Genomic DNA, 18,502 nt, shown 5'->3' with positions numbered 1-18,502 from the left:
CCGTCACCGCGCGCCGGCCGGCCGGCCGCCCGGCCCTCCCGCTCACCTTGAGCGGCGCCTCGAGCGCTCCGGCACGTTCGCTACGGGGACAAGCAGGCGGCCCCGCGCCCAGCCCCTCCGTGCGCATGCGCGCGGGCCTTAAACAGGGAAAGGCTGCGGCCCACCCCTTAAAGCGGCGGTGCCCCGAGGCCCGGCCCTTGGGAGGCGGGAAGGGCTGGGGGCAACGTCCCGCCCTGTCAGGGGCCTCCCGCCGGCAGCGGGGTGCCCCGTTGTGGTGGGGAGGGCGGGCCGCTGTGGGCCTGGGTCTCCTGGCGTGGGGCCGGCTGCCCGTGTGGGCGAGGTGATGGCGGCTGATCTCCTCAGGTGCTAGAAAAAGGCGGTTACAGCTCAGGAGGGGTTTTTCTTTGAGAGAGAGAGTAACGGTGAGAGGTGCTTGCTCCTTGCGTGTTCGAGTGGGTGAGATTGTGCTCACTGATGCGATAAAAGGCTGTGTTACGGCCGAGTCGCTGCCGTGTGCAATACAGCGTTCTGTTGACTATATACATACTTCTGCTATGCTTGAAGGCGGGTGAAGGGGCATCTTTACTTCAAGAGCAGGCTGTAGGAGGGTGAATGACTGAAGAGCCAGAGCTTTCCTGGGATGGGGCTCGGGTCCTGGTGCTGCCTGACGTGATTACTCTGTGTACTCGCCCTGTGTTGTAGTGACTCACCGTGCTGGAAAGGCAAACAGGTCTGTGAAGTGGCCACTGAGTCGGTGGAAATTACTGTGGAGCTTAAAGTGACCACTGAAGACTGGAAAAACTCTTCCAGACTAATGGTCCTGATGACTTCATACTCTGCCTCTCTCATAAAGACAGGCAAAGCCTTTCTTTTGTGGCCTTACACATAGCACTTCAATATAGGTCTAAGTGAACGATTTATACTTGTGCCACTATAATATACAAAACTTTGCAATTCACATTAGTTGAAAAGACATCATTGGAACTGTGATGGTCTAGGGAAAAAAAAAAATGAGGTCTCTTAATAAGGGGATTTATACCTCCATACTTTTTTTTCCCAACTTGTATCAGTTGATATAATGACAGGTCAACTTCTTACTGGTGTAATGCACTGAAAGTAAGTCTTCAGGGTTGAAGTTGGCCCCATAGTTTCAAACAGGCATATCTTGTATGAAGAAGGCCTGCGTTAAAATGAATAAATACTGACTTTCCTCATACTTGTACAAGAAAAGAGCAGTACAATTATTACAGAAATAATTATTTCAGAAACCAATGTTACATGTCATTATATGAGCAAACAGGAAAAGGTTATGGAGTGTATTAATGGGGAGCTCCGTGTTAATTTAGAAGTACTATATCTCAAGGACTACTAATAATTGAAATAAAAGTGGGGAACAGGTATGCTGTAAATGCACACATGTGCATAATTTTTTTCTATATATTATGTAATAATAAAACTTCAGGTATTTTTTAAAAGTACCAAAAAAAACCCCAATACATTAAATGGGCTTTCAAAATCTCTGTACAAACCCACTTTCTCTTGCCTAGCACAGGATGGCTTTGTTTCCTCCACAAACAAGGCTATCCTGAAAGGTGGTTACAGCAATCATCCGCAGTTTACTGTTTTAACCCTTATATTCATACCCCCCATTGTCTTTTTTCTTAAGTGAAGCTCTTGTGAAATAAGCTTAGGTGTGAATTTAAAATGCAGTAGCAATTCTGCACTGACTTGCCTTGTGGATACATGTTCTATGCTAAGAATGCCTTTTTGTGGTTTAGCTTAATCCACCTCAGCCTAAACTAAACCACACAAAGTCACCCTTCATGTGAAATAAAACTGTCCACGCAAGCAGGCCATTGGGGAACAGTTGTTACATAACAGATATTAGGGGTTGTTACCATATGTAAACAAGGCTAAATCAACCTGGGTGTCATCATTTTAAAGTCAATCAGAGATGGGGCAGAGATGAAATGGGGAATGTGTTTATGCTGGAAGATGGCTGTGGTCATTGTCAACAAACCATTACTGCCTAACCAAATTGGGAATGTTATTCAGTTGAGCCTTACTTCACCGAACAGATACTCCCCCCAATTCAAGGTTTTCTCTGACCAACTTCAGGCAAATTTGAGAAAGCAAAAACATTTCTTGGCCACATGGTGGGATTAAAAAGACTTCATCCTATTTGATCCTTTTAGAACAAAAAGAGAAAAAAAAGGCTCATGGATACAAAGTCATTAGCTCCCAGGATCATGCATAAACTTGGACAGAGTGTAAAAGTGAAACAGCTATCTGGTTCAGGGCGGTTAAAATATTGCCATCAATTTTAGTGAAGCCAATAACAATAGTTAAAATAAAATTCAAAAACTGCAGTCTGGAGGGTTTCTTTTTTTTTTTTTTCTTTAAGATTGACTGACTGTTTAGCTTATTCCAAATCATCTTTTTGTTCCTGTTCACCTGCCCTTAATATGGAAGCAATAAACCTTACATATTCTGCCTATACTGTGAGGCTAAAATGTTTTTAAAGTATGAAGTAATCCTGTTCATTTTCCAAGATTTGCTGGGCTCATGGATCATATTGATGAGAATATGTAGTAATAATTCACCTTTTACACATTTCCATGTTCATAGGTAACTCACAATCTTGGGAGATGTGTGCCCTTTCTTTGTTATTTTTAATTAATGTCACTACAATAACCAGTCTTTTTAAATCTGTATAGATGAATAATACAGATGTTGCATATGTAATTAAAGTGCAGCTGTGTTTTGGCCATCAAAATCCTCTGGGGTATGCATGAGCTCTAAATGACACTAGATTCTTTAGCCTATGTGTGCAGGGACCAAAGTGGCCTATGAGGTCTCCCAAGAAACATCCTTCATGGATTCTGTGGATAGGAATGATCAATTAGATTACTCAAATCCAACACAATTTAAATCTCTCTTTTTGATGTAGTAAGTCTCTTACACGATAGGGAAATAAGATGTCATCTTCTGCTGTGGGGAAGCATTTTTCTAAGGGTACAGAAAGTTAGAGAAACATTTTTGAAACTATTCTTCAAAGAATTGATGAAATGTTGCTGAAGGTATCTTGAGAAAAGGTGTGCCTTCTCCATTGATAAAACAGCCTTATAGAAGAACTCAGTGTGTGATACCTCTCCATGTTCTTGGGTTACAAAACCAGTTCACTTGTCCTACAAATTCTGAAATGGTGTTTCAGGCTGCAGTAAGAAAAATTGTTGCAAAATCATCTGTAGTAGACTAGATGGTTTTCTAAACTGTTTACTAGTCTTCAGTTAAGTTTCTTGCCCTCATTGCTGAGCCAGGAGAACAGGCAATGAGAAAGCTCCTTTGTTCGCTCGATGGCAATGTCAGCTAACACCCTGAAGTCCTGCTGAGTGTAATTTGAGCTTATCCACACATCTTTGCACAAAATGTTTTAAGAGCTTGCAGATGATTCATTCTGCCACATAAGCTGCGGATGCAATAACTTCAGCAGAGGACAGTAACACATTAGGTCATTACAGCCATTTGCAGTGACTATTTGAATCTGTGTAAGTAATCCAATATATGAACTGAAAAATTTTAGCTTTGAGACAGCTGCTGAGGTTGAATGAGCTATTCAGCTGACTTTATTAGAGTGACATACCATGCTGTAGAGTGCAGTTTAAAGGTGATTTGTGAGCAGCTTAGCTCTCTGTTGGCTGAAAATGTTGGAAAAGGTAGACAGCTGGGGAAAGCAAGTTATCATCTAACTCAAGTTATACCATCCACTTCTGAATTGTTCTGCTTTTGCAGTTTTTGTTCATGCAGGTCCTGTTTTCTAAAAAAACCAAACCCCACAATGTATCCCTGTAGTTTGAGGCAGAGAGATTTGTGGGAAAGTTTTGCAGGTGGCTAGTTAGCTGTCACATGAGACTAATGCCTTCTGATGCTAATTGCTAGCTAATCACAAAGTGGGCTTCATCTGTACAGGTAAGTATACAGATAAGGAGCAAACACTACCTTTTATGGTAACTTGGTTTTTCTGATGTTTAATGCTTGGGGAATGCCCTGACCTATCTTTCTTTTTAATTGTTTCAAAACTTTCATCTGGATTCTGACTGGACAAAAGGCATAGGTAGGATCTGGATTTGCTCTGTCACTGTTTTTGTGATTGTAAGGAAGCTTTGCTCTATAAACAGACTTAGCTAGTCAGAACTACTGGTTTTGATATATGTTCACACAGAAGACTATCTGTAGGGAACATCTTGAAGAATCACATTCATTTTAAGGTAAATAACTTCTTTTGTTAGTAAAGTAAAATATAGTATGTCAATAACACACCTTGATACCTGACTTTTGTAAGGAAAACACAGTGTTAAAATGCTTTTGCATAAATGTCGTTGGGTCTGCTCTTTAACCATTTGGTATTTTGTAAAACCTTTTAAATCCATGAAAAGTGAGCACAATATGTTACCATTTTAATCTAATAGTGATTACTACTGTTTGATCATCACAAAGTTTAACTCATAATTTTGCTTCCTTTTCTGTCTGTGCCTTTTTTTAATCCTTAAGGGAAGAAAGAAAATACTGAAGTGCTTGCTGCAGAGACTGATTTTCCTATTGTCTTTAGTTTGTTAGTGACAGCTTCTTAAATCCAATCAAAAAGGGTTAGCTGATGTTCTATTAACTTTTACATTATTAAATATGGTGAAGCTACATTTTGGTATAGCTATTTATTTAATGTTTATAAATGACCTGAGCATATTGTAGATGAAAACTCTCCTGCTGCTGTGCAGCATCATATCAGGATCACATCTTTCATTTTTTACTGCAGAACAGTTGAGGAAACTAGGAACTTCTGTTTTAGAACCACACTGCTAGACAAGCATACACATCTGTGTAGGAAATTTCTTTCTTTATTGCTCTCTGTGCCATTTCCATTTAATAATATCTCCCAGTTATAAAAAAAAATGGTTCTATTAATAAGCTTTCAGAAATCTGCAACCAGTGAGGTACTAATATAAGTATGGCTTACATTTCACACTCTAAGATTCAGTCATGCGTTTCTGTATCAGAACAGAAATATCTTGATTTTTCCCAATTTAATATAAAGCATCACCACTGATCTGTTGTAGACAGCATTGAGAAGTTTAAATTTTAATTTTGTTGTCATGGCCTGTAGTTGTTCTACATGCTTCGTAATGCATAATTATAATTCAAAACAGGAACGATTGAAGGTGTTTTAAATGAAGAATACTGATAATCTTGAAAGTATTTCTTCTTACTGCTATTTTCTCCACTTTGTCTAAAAAATATTGCAAGATTGGAAAAAAAGTTGTTAAATGTAAGTGATCCCTTTTTTTTTCTTGTTTCATAGCTTATGTGAATGGAAACTGGGAATGTTTAGTGAAAAGGAAACGAAATTTGTAATTTAGAAAGAACTGAGGTTATAAATTAAGCTGCATTGTGTGAGCATCCAAGATATGGGACCGTCCTGAAAAATGGGGGGAAGGAAGAATGTGGTCACAAAGGCTCAGATGACTTATTTAGAACACAAAATGATCTTTGCACAATCACGCTTACAGTAATGCTAAGTTATGATTTTTTTTTGGTTTAAAATTGCTGACAGCAAATGGTCAGGACGAGTGTTTCTGTCTGAACGGAGGACAGAAAACATATGAGCACCATTTGTGGTGATTGCTGCACCAGAGCAGGAGGCAGCAGTGGGTGATAGACTGTGTTGCATGGGGAAGTCCTAATATTGTTAGAATATTGCATCATATTTCTGTTCTTTTCCATACTTGAAATTCAGAATAATTATAAAACTGCCCTGTTTTCTTATTTGTGCAGACTAATGCTAGAAGAGCTAATGCTAATGGCTAGCAGAAGCACAAAGAGAAATGGGTCTTCTAGAATCAGAAAAAAAGTTGTTCATGTGAGGGATGTATTTGTGGCTGTGTGAAGTTATACATAGTGTAGCTTCCTTGTAAGACTCCTTGGTATGCTAATCCTTAATCAAATAGAATTGAAAGTCCCATCTTGTGGGTTTCAACCTATGTGTTTGTGGAAAAACACATTTGGGATGTAGATGAAAGATGAAAGCTGACAAACGGTGAATAAAGGCAGGTATGAACAAGGAAGAAAATGAATGAGAAGGAAGCTGCTTCAGAAGGAACATTTTTTGCACTGGCATCATGTTTATGCAGTGCTATTTCTGAAAAGCAAGTACTGTTTTGTAAAACAGGATTACGTAGACTTGCAAAGTCTCAACCAAAGGCATATTTTTGGAGCTCTGTGCAGGGCTTTTTTCAGAGCTGCTGGATATTAATTAGAGTGCTTCTCATCCATTCAGCATATGGACATTCCCTTCTGGAGATTTACAGCGCTTGGTTGTTATCAGTCAATTATTCACAACTTTGATATCAGTAAATCAGCTGTTGTATTCCACTGGCTTGGAAATGAGAATTTGCAAAGACTTTCACCTGTTTCCTATAAGGAAAAGAAGAGGGATCAGTAAGCACAACTGGCCTAGAAAGAATTAATGGTGTCAGCGACTGTATTCTAGGAGGCTGTGCTTGCCCTTGTTATTATGGGTGATGAAGTATTTTATTGGACATATGAAACTTAGATGACAACTGTTTTGACTGTCAGTGAAGCAACTGCAGGATAACAGTGAGGGTTGTCTTTTAGAGGCTGATCAACAATTGGTAACTGGAAGGTCTGAGGCAACTAAGCAATACCTGTTTCAGATTATAATTGCATACTGTGTTTTACCCAGCAAAGCTGGTAAGCAGTGAAGAGGCTTTTTGCCATTTCTGAGCAGTACATGAGACTATCTAAATGACAGTCTAAGGGCATTTTGGTGGCATCATTTGCACATCTACTGAGGCAATGAGATCTTGTTTGGATGGCTTTCTTTCCAGTTCTTTGTGCAGCTTTCTGTGGTGTGCTATGCATGATAGTTCTAACAGGATAGTCATCTAGGTCACTTGGTGGGTACTGGCTTTGCAAACACTGCAAGTTACATTAATTTTAAATAGAATGGTGAATGCTAAATGACAGGAATAAATAGCCTATATCATAGTTCTGGCAAACATATTGTATATTTTAAATGTAAATTCTATTAGCCATACATGACTAATTTGAGAGATCAGGTCTACAAATCAATGAGCTGTCCAAGTGAACTCATTACATAATTTCTACAATTAGTCTTTTCTCATAGTTCCCACTGCCACTTTTTAGAAGCTGAAAAGGCATGACAGAATTTTGTTTGGATGCCAGAGAAATGAACACAGGGTGCTGTTCTCGAGAACAATTGTGGTTGAAGGTCTGCTGGTGATATTCAAACCACAGCCAATGACTCTAAGACTGAAGTGCATGCAGTAGGAGAGAGTTGCAATTTTTACAAACAATGCTTTCCAAAAATATGTTCCTATTTATCTAATTTTGTATGCCCCTGTTTATTTCTCTGTGTGCGTCCTGTGCAGCAAAGCTCCACCCTGCGATTACAAAGTCATGTTTCATACTGAATTGTGATAGTGTTTTGTTGTTAGGAAGTCCTCTTTCTTGTCCTCTGTGTTGCTTTGAACCTTTGATGATGTCTTGTGCTCCTTAGCCAATCTGCATCTTTCAAGAGCTTCCACTAATCCTTCACAAAGAGAAAAAAAAACCCATCTGTTGTAGTCACCTGATACTGAACAGCAGTAACATTTGTTTCCTTAGTAGTGCAGAAGTTAAGAATGGTGATCCTATAACTTGATAACTTTTTCCTTACTTTCAAAGTTACTTTCATGATAACAGGAGGTTTGAGGGTTGTCTGTGGCTTATTTGTTTTTTTGTGGTTTTTTTTTTTTTTAAATCGGGCTGGTTTTCCCCCTGCAGTTTTCAGGTGCCAATTTCCTGAACCACTTCTCATTCTTGAGAGACTCTAGAAGTGGTAAGTTTTCTTCATCTTTTCTCTGATGTACTTTGTTCTATAAAGCCCAATGTCATGATTCCACAATGATTACTAGTGGAAAGTGGATTTGCTACTCCCTGTTTTGAGCATGGTGGATTTCTGCTGTTTCTTGTTAGAGTGGCACCATGAGGATAATATAAGCATATTCAGAGCATTTCTTGTGGGGCAGAGATCTTGCTGAGGCCAAGATAGTGATTGCTTCTGTATTGCTTAAGGCAGTAGTGATATTTGAGGATGCCTCTCATACATGGGAGTAAAGAGCAAAGAAACTAACCTATAGTACCTATAAACAGAGGCTGTGGTAAATCCAGCAGATATGTAACCTAGAGCAAGTGGTCTTGCATGGTATTTGAATACCTTTTCAGTTGTTGCCTTTGTGGATCATGTGTATTCCTGCGTCTGTTCTATTGTAGGTCTCGGTTATATAAGCCTCCTCCAGCTCCTTTTCTTTGCTTTCTCAGTCCACTGTGGCTTCAAGGAGCTAGAGAAAACTCTGCAGGAGTAGGGGGGAAAATAAAGGAGGAGCATGCATTTGCAAGGGAGGAAAGATCCTGCTTAGTTTGTAGGAAGGGAAGGGTTTTAAGAGTACATGCAAAATGTCTGAGATGCATTGATAAAAGACATTATTGTCGCCTGTTGAAATTGCTGCTCCCTGTTTTCTTCAGGCTAGCAATCTTGTGGCAGCCATAAAGGTATGTGTTTCTGTTGAGCGCTATTAGTGTATTTCTGGTAGTTCAAATGCTCAGTGGACAATATAGTAATATAACCACATCCATATTTGGGAAGCATTCCTGCCTTGGAATACTACATCCTATCGAGAGCTAGCACTTTGAAATTGCATTTTATGCCCTATGTAAATACTGCAAAATACCTGTAGTTGTACGTTGTACTTTGAGCACAAGCCTTTTTAAGGTTCCCATTAACAAGGAAAAAAAATTGCCAAGTTTCTACTAAAAAAAAAAGGAGGGGAGGCAAAAAGGGGAAATTCCATAATGAGATTTGTACTGATAAACATACAGAGAGGAACTGAATTAATTTTCTGTATTATCAAACATGCTATGTACTTTATAACAGAATTAAGGAATGTTCAGAGATCACAGCGATAAATAGACCAGCTGGTTGGGTTAGGACACAAATTGGCATTGGAAGGCAGCTTGGAGGACTGCCAAAATACTTCTGGAGTCCAGGCATGAAAATCAATATGATGTAACTTGCTCGTGAATCCGAGAAGAATAAAAACTCCACAGCAATTTGCCAGTTACACTGCAGCGTAATGGTGATGACAGAAAAAGCCCTGCAGCCTGGTTTGCACCAACGCAAACTGCCAGCACAGGCAAGCATGGAGTGTCAGTAAAGAAGGATTAAGGAGTAGAGGGACAGATAAGGTCATCAAGGTGCATAATTATGTGGTTCCAGATTATCCTCTTTATTTCATACATGCCTGTCATATATGTCTTATTTATACATGTTGGTGTCTCCCATAGTGATTGATTTATATCCCCCTCCCCTACTATAATTTATTTATGGGATGGAATAGGAATGGGTGCCCATGAGAGAGAGTACCACATGCTATACCTATAGAGCCTAAAGTTAGCAAATGCTTGCTTTTTGATTCCCCCACTGTCCCTAGATTTATACTGCATACCTTTCAATTTAATTGCAATGGTACTGAGTCATTGTCACTAAAGCCTGTTTGGGCTGAAAGCTCCTTGAGTCATTGTCAGTGTCAAATGATTTGAAATGGGCTTTGAGATTGCTACTTGTAATATATCAGCTACTGAAGCTCAGAAGGAGTTCCTAGTTAAGTTCTCCATAAGAGATGACTTTAAGGATGCTCTGCTATATATCTACATATATACATAGATATATACAAATTGTACATTAAAAATATTCATAATAGAAATATTGAACAAGGCTCCAAATCCTGTATATATTTATATACCATGCACCATTAGTTATGAGTAGTTTCTTGATGTCAATAGAGTAAAAAATAATCTTATTTTTGTGGGCAGGTACTGTTATAATTTTGTAAGCCTATTAGAAAATTATTATCACTGCCTGAGTTTCTTCATTATTTGGGAAATTTTTTGTGTGCAGTGGATAGATTGAATAAATTTTTTTCAGGAAGGGATACTATTTGTAATTATGCTTGTGTCCTGGTTTCATCTGGGATAGAGTTAATTTTCCTTCTAGTAGCTGGTATAGTGTTATGTTTTGGGTTCAGTATGAGAAGAATGTTGATAACACACTGATGTTTTCAGTTGTTGCTAAATGGTGTTTAGACTATGGTCAGGGATTTTTCAGCTTCTCATGCCCAGCCAGCAAGAAGGCTGGAGGGGCACAAGAAGTTGGGAGGGGACACAGCCAGGGCAGCTGACCCAAACTGGCCAAAGGGGTATTCCAGACCGTGTGACATCATGCCCAGCATATAAACTGGGGGGAGTTGGCCCGGGGGACGGATCACTGCTTGGAACTAACTGGGCATCGGTCGGCGAGTGGTGAGCAATTCCATTGTGCATCACTTGTTTTGTACATTCCAATCCTTTTATTATTATTGTCATTTTATTGTTGTTATTATCATCATTATTAGTTTCTTCCTTTCTGCTCTATTAAACTGTTCTTATCTCAACCCACGAGTTTTACCTTTTTCCTTCCGATTCTCTTCCCCCATCCCACGGGGGTGGGGGAAGTGAGTGAGCAGCTGCGTGGTGCTTAGCTGCTGGCTGGGGTTAAACCACAACAGCTTGACAGCAGAAATGCTTTTTTAAAAAAATGCAGTAAGGAACTGAAAGCTTTTGTTTTTCCACCATAAACCACTGAAAATTTAAATTTCAAAATGCATTAGCAGTTGTGTAATTTGAAAAAGCATTATGTTTTAGGTGATACCTTTGAAAGAACAGAAATACTAAGTACTCCTGTAATTCAGTTGCATTTCTGTTTTCTCAGTGCTGCTGGGAAGGCATGGATGCAAAGATATTCTTAGCATGAAACTTAAGGATTGCTGTTTTATTCCAGTTGTCATTAGTCCTAGTCAGTAGCTGGGACAAACAGTGGGACATAAGGAAATATTAAATCATTCTTCTGCTGCTTTGACAGTTGCTATTAGTGGGCTAGATAGTGTAGGAACTATTCTGGTGGTATACAACCTGTGACTTCCTGCATAAATGAGAATCCCTTAGTCCGGATAAACAATCTTAGAGCTGAATGTTGTCTGTAGTTTCCATACAAAGGAGGAAGAGGGAGCATTGCCTTCATATTGGTGTACCTCTGAGAAATATCATGTCTGTGAAAATGAAATATAAGTTGAACCAAATCACTTTAGGGTATTAAATAGACTAATGATCAAATTCATTAACTACTCTGTGCTTCAATAAGAAATTGGTCTACTCAGATTATTAAAGGAACAGCCTAGATTATAATTTGTAAAAATTACTCCTAGTAAGCAGCATTAATGTTATATGAAGACAGAAAAACATTCCAGCTCATTGTTTCAAATTCCAGTCTTCTGTTAGTACACTAAATTCAGTCAAGCTGTGAATATTACACTGCAGTAAATGCTCTCAGTACGTCTTTCTCTTGTTGGTTTGTTGTTGTTGGGACTCCGAGTGCTTCTCTGCCTGGGCTCAAAGCCATCCTAAAGAAAGCACAGCTGGTTGTGTTGGGGAAAAAGAGACAGAAGAAGCCTTAGTGGAAGTTACCTGCAAAAATAAGCCTCAGTGGGGTCTTCTGCCATATTTGCTTGGCAGCTGCTTTAAGCTGAGGCTCTTGCATGTGGCCCTGTCTGAGCTACATTGCAGCTGCATTGCAGCCATGCCTGTGCCCGACACTTGATCCTGACCTGTGAACTTGTCTTCCCAGCTTAACTTCAGCCCTGCCTCATCCCCATGGGTATGCCTGATACCCTCGGTTTGGGGCTGCCCCCCTGGCCTGCCCTGCTTCCTTGCTGGGGATAGTGGGACCAGCCCCAGCTGGTGAAGGCCCTGTCCTGCTAACCTTGTGAATCTTCTTGCCTCTTGATCCCAGGCCCTTCGGAAGCAGCCCCAGCCCTTGCTGCTCCCTGCCAGTCATCTGCATAGATTTTAATCAGAGTATCTATTACCAAAAAGAAAATCCATCCATTTGATTTCTAGAAGTTTTACATATGAATTTCACAGAAACTGTAGAACTACTCTCATATTTTATAAAGCATTCACTGTGAAACCAATATGGTGCAGGAATCGATATAAGTGCTCCTGAAAGCAGGTCTACAAACTTCTAAAACCTCAAGGTTTTGGAAATGACACATATACACACCCATAGTAGTAGAGTGTGTTCCTTTTAAACATATTGCACTCTTGTAATGCATAATGAGAGGTAAATTCCAGAAAGGTTTGTTGAAATCTGTTATAACAGTGACCATCAAACCATTTAGTGATTATGGCATTAAAAATATGTATTAGAATTAAATATATGTGTATACCCACCAGTTCTTGATACTCCTTGCCCATCATGTTTTTCAGGAGTATTTCTACTGCACTTTTCCCAAGGTATGTGTATTAATAATAATAATAATTCATAGAGCTAATGAATTTACAGTGCTTTACATTTTCAGTTCTAAAATAGAATACTACATATATTCATTAGTTCCTTTTCTAATAGTTCCTCTCACACAGTAGGTAAGAAAATATTATGTCTAAATATTTAAGAAATAATCAGAGGCATTTTACAGCCAGCTGTTTGAAAATTGTCTTATTTTAGGTGGCATTTAATTTTTTTTTTTAAATCGTCCTGCTTAAGGTAATTTGAACCTAATTTTCAGAAGGGCTTGTGCCACTGTTCAGTCAATTGAGCAGCATGAAACATTTGGTGTCCTATAATTGTATGTGTAGATTAGTGACACTTAGATGAGGGGGCATATTGTACTTTAGTACAGTCTGTAGATTGAGCTCCTGAAATACAGGAAGAGTATAGTGTGACAGATGAATTTACATGTGGACTTGAGCATTTGGAGCTAACCAAAGCTCAGCTATTGAACCTTCCTGTGGCCTTCAGCTCACCACTTAGCTTCTCCAAATGTTGTTTTTTCCTCAATTGTAAACAGTGAATAATGTTACCACAGACTATTGTTTGTAAAACAAACAAACAAAGAATGTGGGATTCTGGGAAAAGTGATAGTAAATGCAGAAAGGACTGCAAAGTGTGTTTAAGGCTACACAACCTCGCGAAATTAGGAAGAAAGTTGCAGCAGTCCTGTTTTTCAGCATGCAATATAATTCGGTACTTCATAGATTCTTACACTGTCTTTCTCACCATGGTGTCTGAGCTTCTTTCAGTAGTGTTCAAGCAATGTGAATAACTTTTTTTTCCCATGTGGTTTCTTTAGACTAAACCGCAGTGTCCTTCCCTTTCCCTCATGTAACAAGGTCTCATCCTGGTTCTCAGGGAGCCGGTTCATGACACTTCGTGTGTGGATACATATGTATTTACACACACATGCTCTACAAATAAACACATGTATTTTCCCCTAAGTTGATCAAAGAAGGTGAATCTTGCTCAAGTGAGTAAAGCAAACTCAGTGTTTTAATTTTAAACTCAGATACGAAGAGTAAAATAAATATGCAAGATCTTTTTTTTTCTTTTTGCAAACTCTTTTAAAAAAGGCAAACCCCTTCTTTCCAGATATTCTGACTGCATTGAGTTTCCCAAGAGAAGTTGTACCCTAAAATAATATTTCATTGAGAGTTTCATTTTAATTCTGACAAAGATGGGAGACAGACGTTGACATTGGGGAAATTCAAATTTCTTTGTAGTAAGAAGTAATTAATCTTGTATAAAAAGAAAAAAGTGCATTTTTGTAAGCATTTTTCCTGTAATAATGCAGCTGAAAAATGCTGGCTATGAGGGAATGGATTTCTTTGTATTTATGTTGATGGTCTTCTAAATTCACAACATCAAAACTAAAGCCCAGACAACCTGAAACACATACAATCACTTGTATTTCATATAAGATTTTTTTCAAACTATTTTACTATCATTTAATTAAGACTCCTCTTACGTGAGTTAAGGGGATTTGCTTCTTTATTTATAGAATCACTCAGGTTGGAGGGGACTTTGGGAGGTCACCAGTTCAACCTCCTGCTCAAAGCAGGGTCAACACTGAATTCAGACCACCTAACTCAGGGTTTTCTTTGTCAGGTAGTCAGGGCTTTCTTAGTCAGGTATTGGAAACTTCCAAGAAAGGAAATTCCACAGCCTCTTGTGGCAACCTGTTGTATTGCTTCACTATCCTCACTAGCTGGTTGGAACGGCCACTGTTTCAGTTTGAGCGTTGTCTTTCTCCCACTGTGCACCTCAATAAAGAGCCTGGCTTTGCCTTCTCTTGTAGGTAAAGATCTAGCCTTGTAGCTATTGGAAGGCTGGTATTAAGTCTCTCCTACCTGTTCTCCTTTCCACATTAGAGAAGCCCAGTTTCCCTCAGCCTCTCCTTGAAGAGGACGCCTGTTCCAGCCCTTGACCATCTTGGCTTTCTACTGGCTCAAGTTTATCAACATCTTTCTTGTACTGGGGTGCCCAAAACTGTACACAGTGTTCCAGATGCAGACTAATAAATGGTAAGTAAAGAGGAACAGTTATTTCCCTTGACCTAGCTCTGCTTTTCTTTATACAGCCCAGGGTGTTGTTAGCCTTCGCTGCTGGCTGGTGTTTACCCCACTGTCCACCAGGACCCCAGATCTTATTCAGTTGTGCTGAGTGGCCTGTCAGTCCCAGCCTGCGCAATGGCAAAAGGTTAGGCTGGCCAAAGTGCAGGGCTTTGCATTAGTCTGTGTTGAATTTTACGTGATTCTTGTCTGTCCATTCTCTAGCTTTGTCTAGAAGCAGCCCTGCCCTCGAGCATTGAATATATTTGTGGGATAAACACTGCAGCTATTGATTACTGGTTTATGCTGTCATTCTTTTTTTAAGAAAAATATCACACCCAATGGCAATTTTAGAGGAAATTTCACTGTGATTGTGAGATGGAAGTTTTAGGCTTACTGGAATCTGAAACTTGTGTTACAAAGAGAGTAATTATTTTCTTACTAGCTATAGTGATTAGGGCCTTCATTTTGTACTTAATTTCAGGGAGAACTAATAGCTCCATATTGTCTCCCATAATGCTGGAGCACTAGTTCAACTTGTGACGGCTAGAAAGAGGATGGGAAATTGGCTCTACTCTGACTTGGTGAAAAGAGTGCCACCTACTGAGTGCATGTCCCAGTTTTGCCAACTTAAGTATGCAAAGCGTAGTCTTTAATCCAAATTCTGACTCAGTGCAATCCAGTTCATTAATGATATGAGTCGATGTTGTTACAGCACAAGATGTGTCTGTACAAGTCAAAGAAACCTCAGATTTTTATATGATGACAGCCAGGAAATCTTCCAATCTCCTTCTTCAATGTAGTAATAAAATAACGACACAACAGGGAATATATGTGTATTAAATTTGTTACTGTAAAACTGATGGACGTGCAGCCTGCATGCAGTCTCAGCATATGCTGAGAAAAGAAGAAAGAAAGAAAAAATTTAAAAAAGCATAGCAAAAGCTACTGCAAGGAAGAAAATTATGATGGCTCGTTCTGGAGGAGATAAAAGGACTGTTTAACATAAGGAACAGAGATACAATTGAAGACTGCATAATGGCAAAATCTTTACAAAACACTTCATAAAACTGTTTATTGCTCAGTACGATAAACAGTAGCATACAGCTGTATAAACGGTCCTCATGCTGTGGTGTCTGAAGTGTGCTGCTTGTATTTCAGATCTATAAACTGGCTGGTGTATCTACAGGCTTGCCTGTTTTTGTTCTTATCCCATTTGGTATGTTTAGGAAGAAGTACCATCCTTTTCTATAGATTTTGCATCTTACAGTGTGTTTCAGCTTTGTCCTTGTGGTTACTATGTTGTCTTTGGCTCAGTAAAGAAGGATTCCTATCGGCCTTATACATTATTTAGGAGGCAACTAACAACAATGTTAAAATGTCTCCTAGACAAGGGTAGAAAGCATACTGCCCAATCTATGCAATGTTAGCTCCTGTAACCAGATGATGACATTTCTGCCATTGTCTGCTGCTTTTATGTGATTATGTATTGTGAAACATGAGACACTGCTCATCATTTTGCTTCCCAAACTCCAAACAGGTGAAGTACAACATGCATTTGTTCTGGCTGGAAGGACAAGCTACACTTTGCTGTTACAACATGATTTACAGTCATAGAAGAGTGGTGGGGTTTTTTTTGTTTGGTTGTTTTTTTGTTTGTTTGTTTTTCCCAATGAAAGTTGAGATAAGCAATTTCAATCTTATCAATATCTGATGTGCTTCATGGGAGGCACTGATTGCCTAACATCTTATAACAGAGAAGGAAATAACTTCAGTTTATGGAATCTGTCTTTTCAGTCTTTATTAGGGCAAATTAAACTAATGGGTTGTATGCCTTTGACTTAAATAATTGAACATATGACTAAAACTGAAGTTTGCTTTCCATGTTAGCTAATTTGTGAACAGCTGTGAATTCTTTCTGTATTGATTTAAATATAAATAAATATTGATATAAATATAAAATTGATCTATTGCTCCTGTCTATTCAGGAGTTTAGAAGGGCAAATGCATTAATGGTAGTATAGAAGAGTTTTCCTTGAATGTCCTATTGAGACAGTGTTGCATCAAATGATACCTTTGGTTGTGAAAGAAAAAAAAAAACCAAAACACTTTACCAGTAGTACCTGTGGCTACTATTTTGCTCTTCACCTCCGTGTGTCTCACTGTTATTCTCTGCACGGTGACAGGAAAAGATTGGGTGTGGTAATTGGACTACCGACCTGGGACTCATCAGAGAAACCTGGTTATGCATCAGATACATTCTGTAGTCATGGGTAAGTCGCTTCTCTGGGCTCCTATTTCCAAGCATCTTGAACTTCCCAGGTAAAAAGTTCTGCATAGAAGCCAGGAACAATTGTGAAACAAATGCAAACTAGAGTGAGCAGTGCAAAAATTACTTCTGTATTTCACTCTGTAAAGCAATACGTGCTAGAAGGGAAACTGCCCTACTGGTCTGAAAAAAAAAGCTATGCTACTGTGTGCAGTGAATGAGCTAAGGCTGGATGAAGGTAAATACGTGGCAACATGCATGTTGGGGGAAAAGCGTTTGGCGTTTTCGTGTTGCTTGCCATGTTTCACCGAACAAGAGTCTAGTCTGTGAATGCTGTCTAAATGTTATTTTATATGCTGAAAGTTTTGTTAATTGTGAACAAACCCGAGTATTAGAGCAGTCTACAGGGGGAGCAATGACGAAGCAGCTTCTTTATTTCCTGCCTTAAGAGGAGTAACGTGCCTGCATTTGCTAGCACAGTTTTTATTCTCAGACCAAGGCAACAGAGGAAGCCATATTCCAGCAGACAAGCTGAACATTTTAAGAAACCTCAGCAGTATGTGTGCTTGTGAAAGTCAATTTCGGTTTTCTTGTAAAAGTAAATTTCAGGTGTTTGGTAAAACAGCCAACAGTATACGGATGACCTTGAGGGTTTGTGTCTAATACAGATCCTTTCTCCTTTCCCTGTTTTTTTCCACTTTTTCTTCAGAGAAAGCTGTGAAAAAGGGACCAAAGGGGGGGGGGAAGAGAAAACCATGTTTTCCTCTGGTACAAGTGGTTCCTTAAAAACAAAAAAGCTTTTAGTTTGTTTTTCTTTAGAGAGAAGGGCCACGAAGCCTGATCATGCTGGGGAGGCTGGCACTGAACCGGGGGCATCCAACCGGCGAGTTTTGCCAGGTGTTGAACACGGCAGTATTTTGCAGGGCTCGCCTTCCAAATCAGTGCTGCAAACTCACTCCCCGCCCTTACCCGTTGGGGATTTCCCCTCCTTCCCTGCAAACAGCAGCCAAAGCCAAGCACAGAAGGTCAAGCCAAGATCTGTGAAAAAGGACAGGGGGGCCAGGCCGGTGCCTCGAAGAGGCGCTGGGGGCCGGCGAGGCTGCTGGCTGCAGGGGGGGAGGAGGAGGAGGAGGAGGAGGAAGGCGGGAGGAGGAGGAGTTGAGGAGCCCGGGCCCGGGAGCCTCCCCGCTTACCGCACTAGGAAGTGACGCTTTCCCTGAGTCCCGGAGAGAAAGAAACAAAGTTTGGCGTTTTTTTTTCCCCTTCCTTCTACTTCCCGCCCGCCCCCCCTTTGCTAATTGCCGCTCCGCGTCCCCCCGCGGGCGCCCGCCGCGGCAGCCGTGCCTCGCTTCGCAGGTGAGCAAGCACGTTTCCTTAGCTCTCCTGTTTTCCGCGGGTTTATTATTTTTTTTTTTCCGCACGATTTGCTTCCGTTTCCCTGCCATTTTGGAGAGGGGGTATCTTTCTTGGGGGTTGTTTTTTTGGGGGGGGTGGAGGGCTGTGCTTTGTTTGTGGGTGCTGGGTGCAGGATGAGGAGGAAAAGTACCTGTGGAGGTGACGGGGGCGGCTGGTTCGGTGCCTGGGCCGCGCCGCCCGCCGGGACCGGGACCGGGACCGGGACCGGGGCACTCCCGGCCCGCCTGCTGCGGGGGGGGGGGGGGGGGGGGGGCGGGGGGGGGG

Source organism: Haliaeetus leucocephalus, unplaced genomic scaffold (assembly GCF_000737465.1).
Source record: "Haliaeetus leucocephalus isolate CR32 unplaced genomic scaffold, Haliaeetus_leucocephalus-4.0 Scaffold696, whole genome shotgun sequence".
Classification (NCBI taxonomy): domain Eukaryota; kingdom Metazoa; phylum Chordata; class Aves; order Accipitriformes; family Accipitridae; genus Haliaeetus; species Haliaeetus leucocephalus.
Note: the sequence above shows the minus strand (reverse complement) of the source record.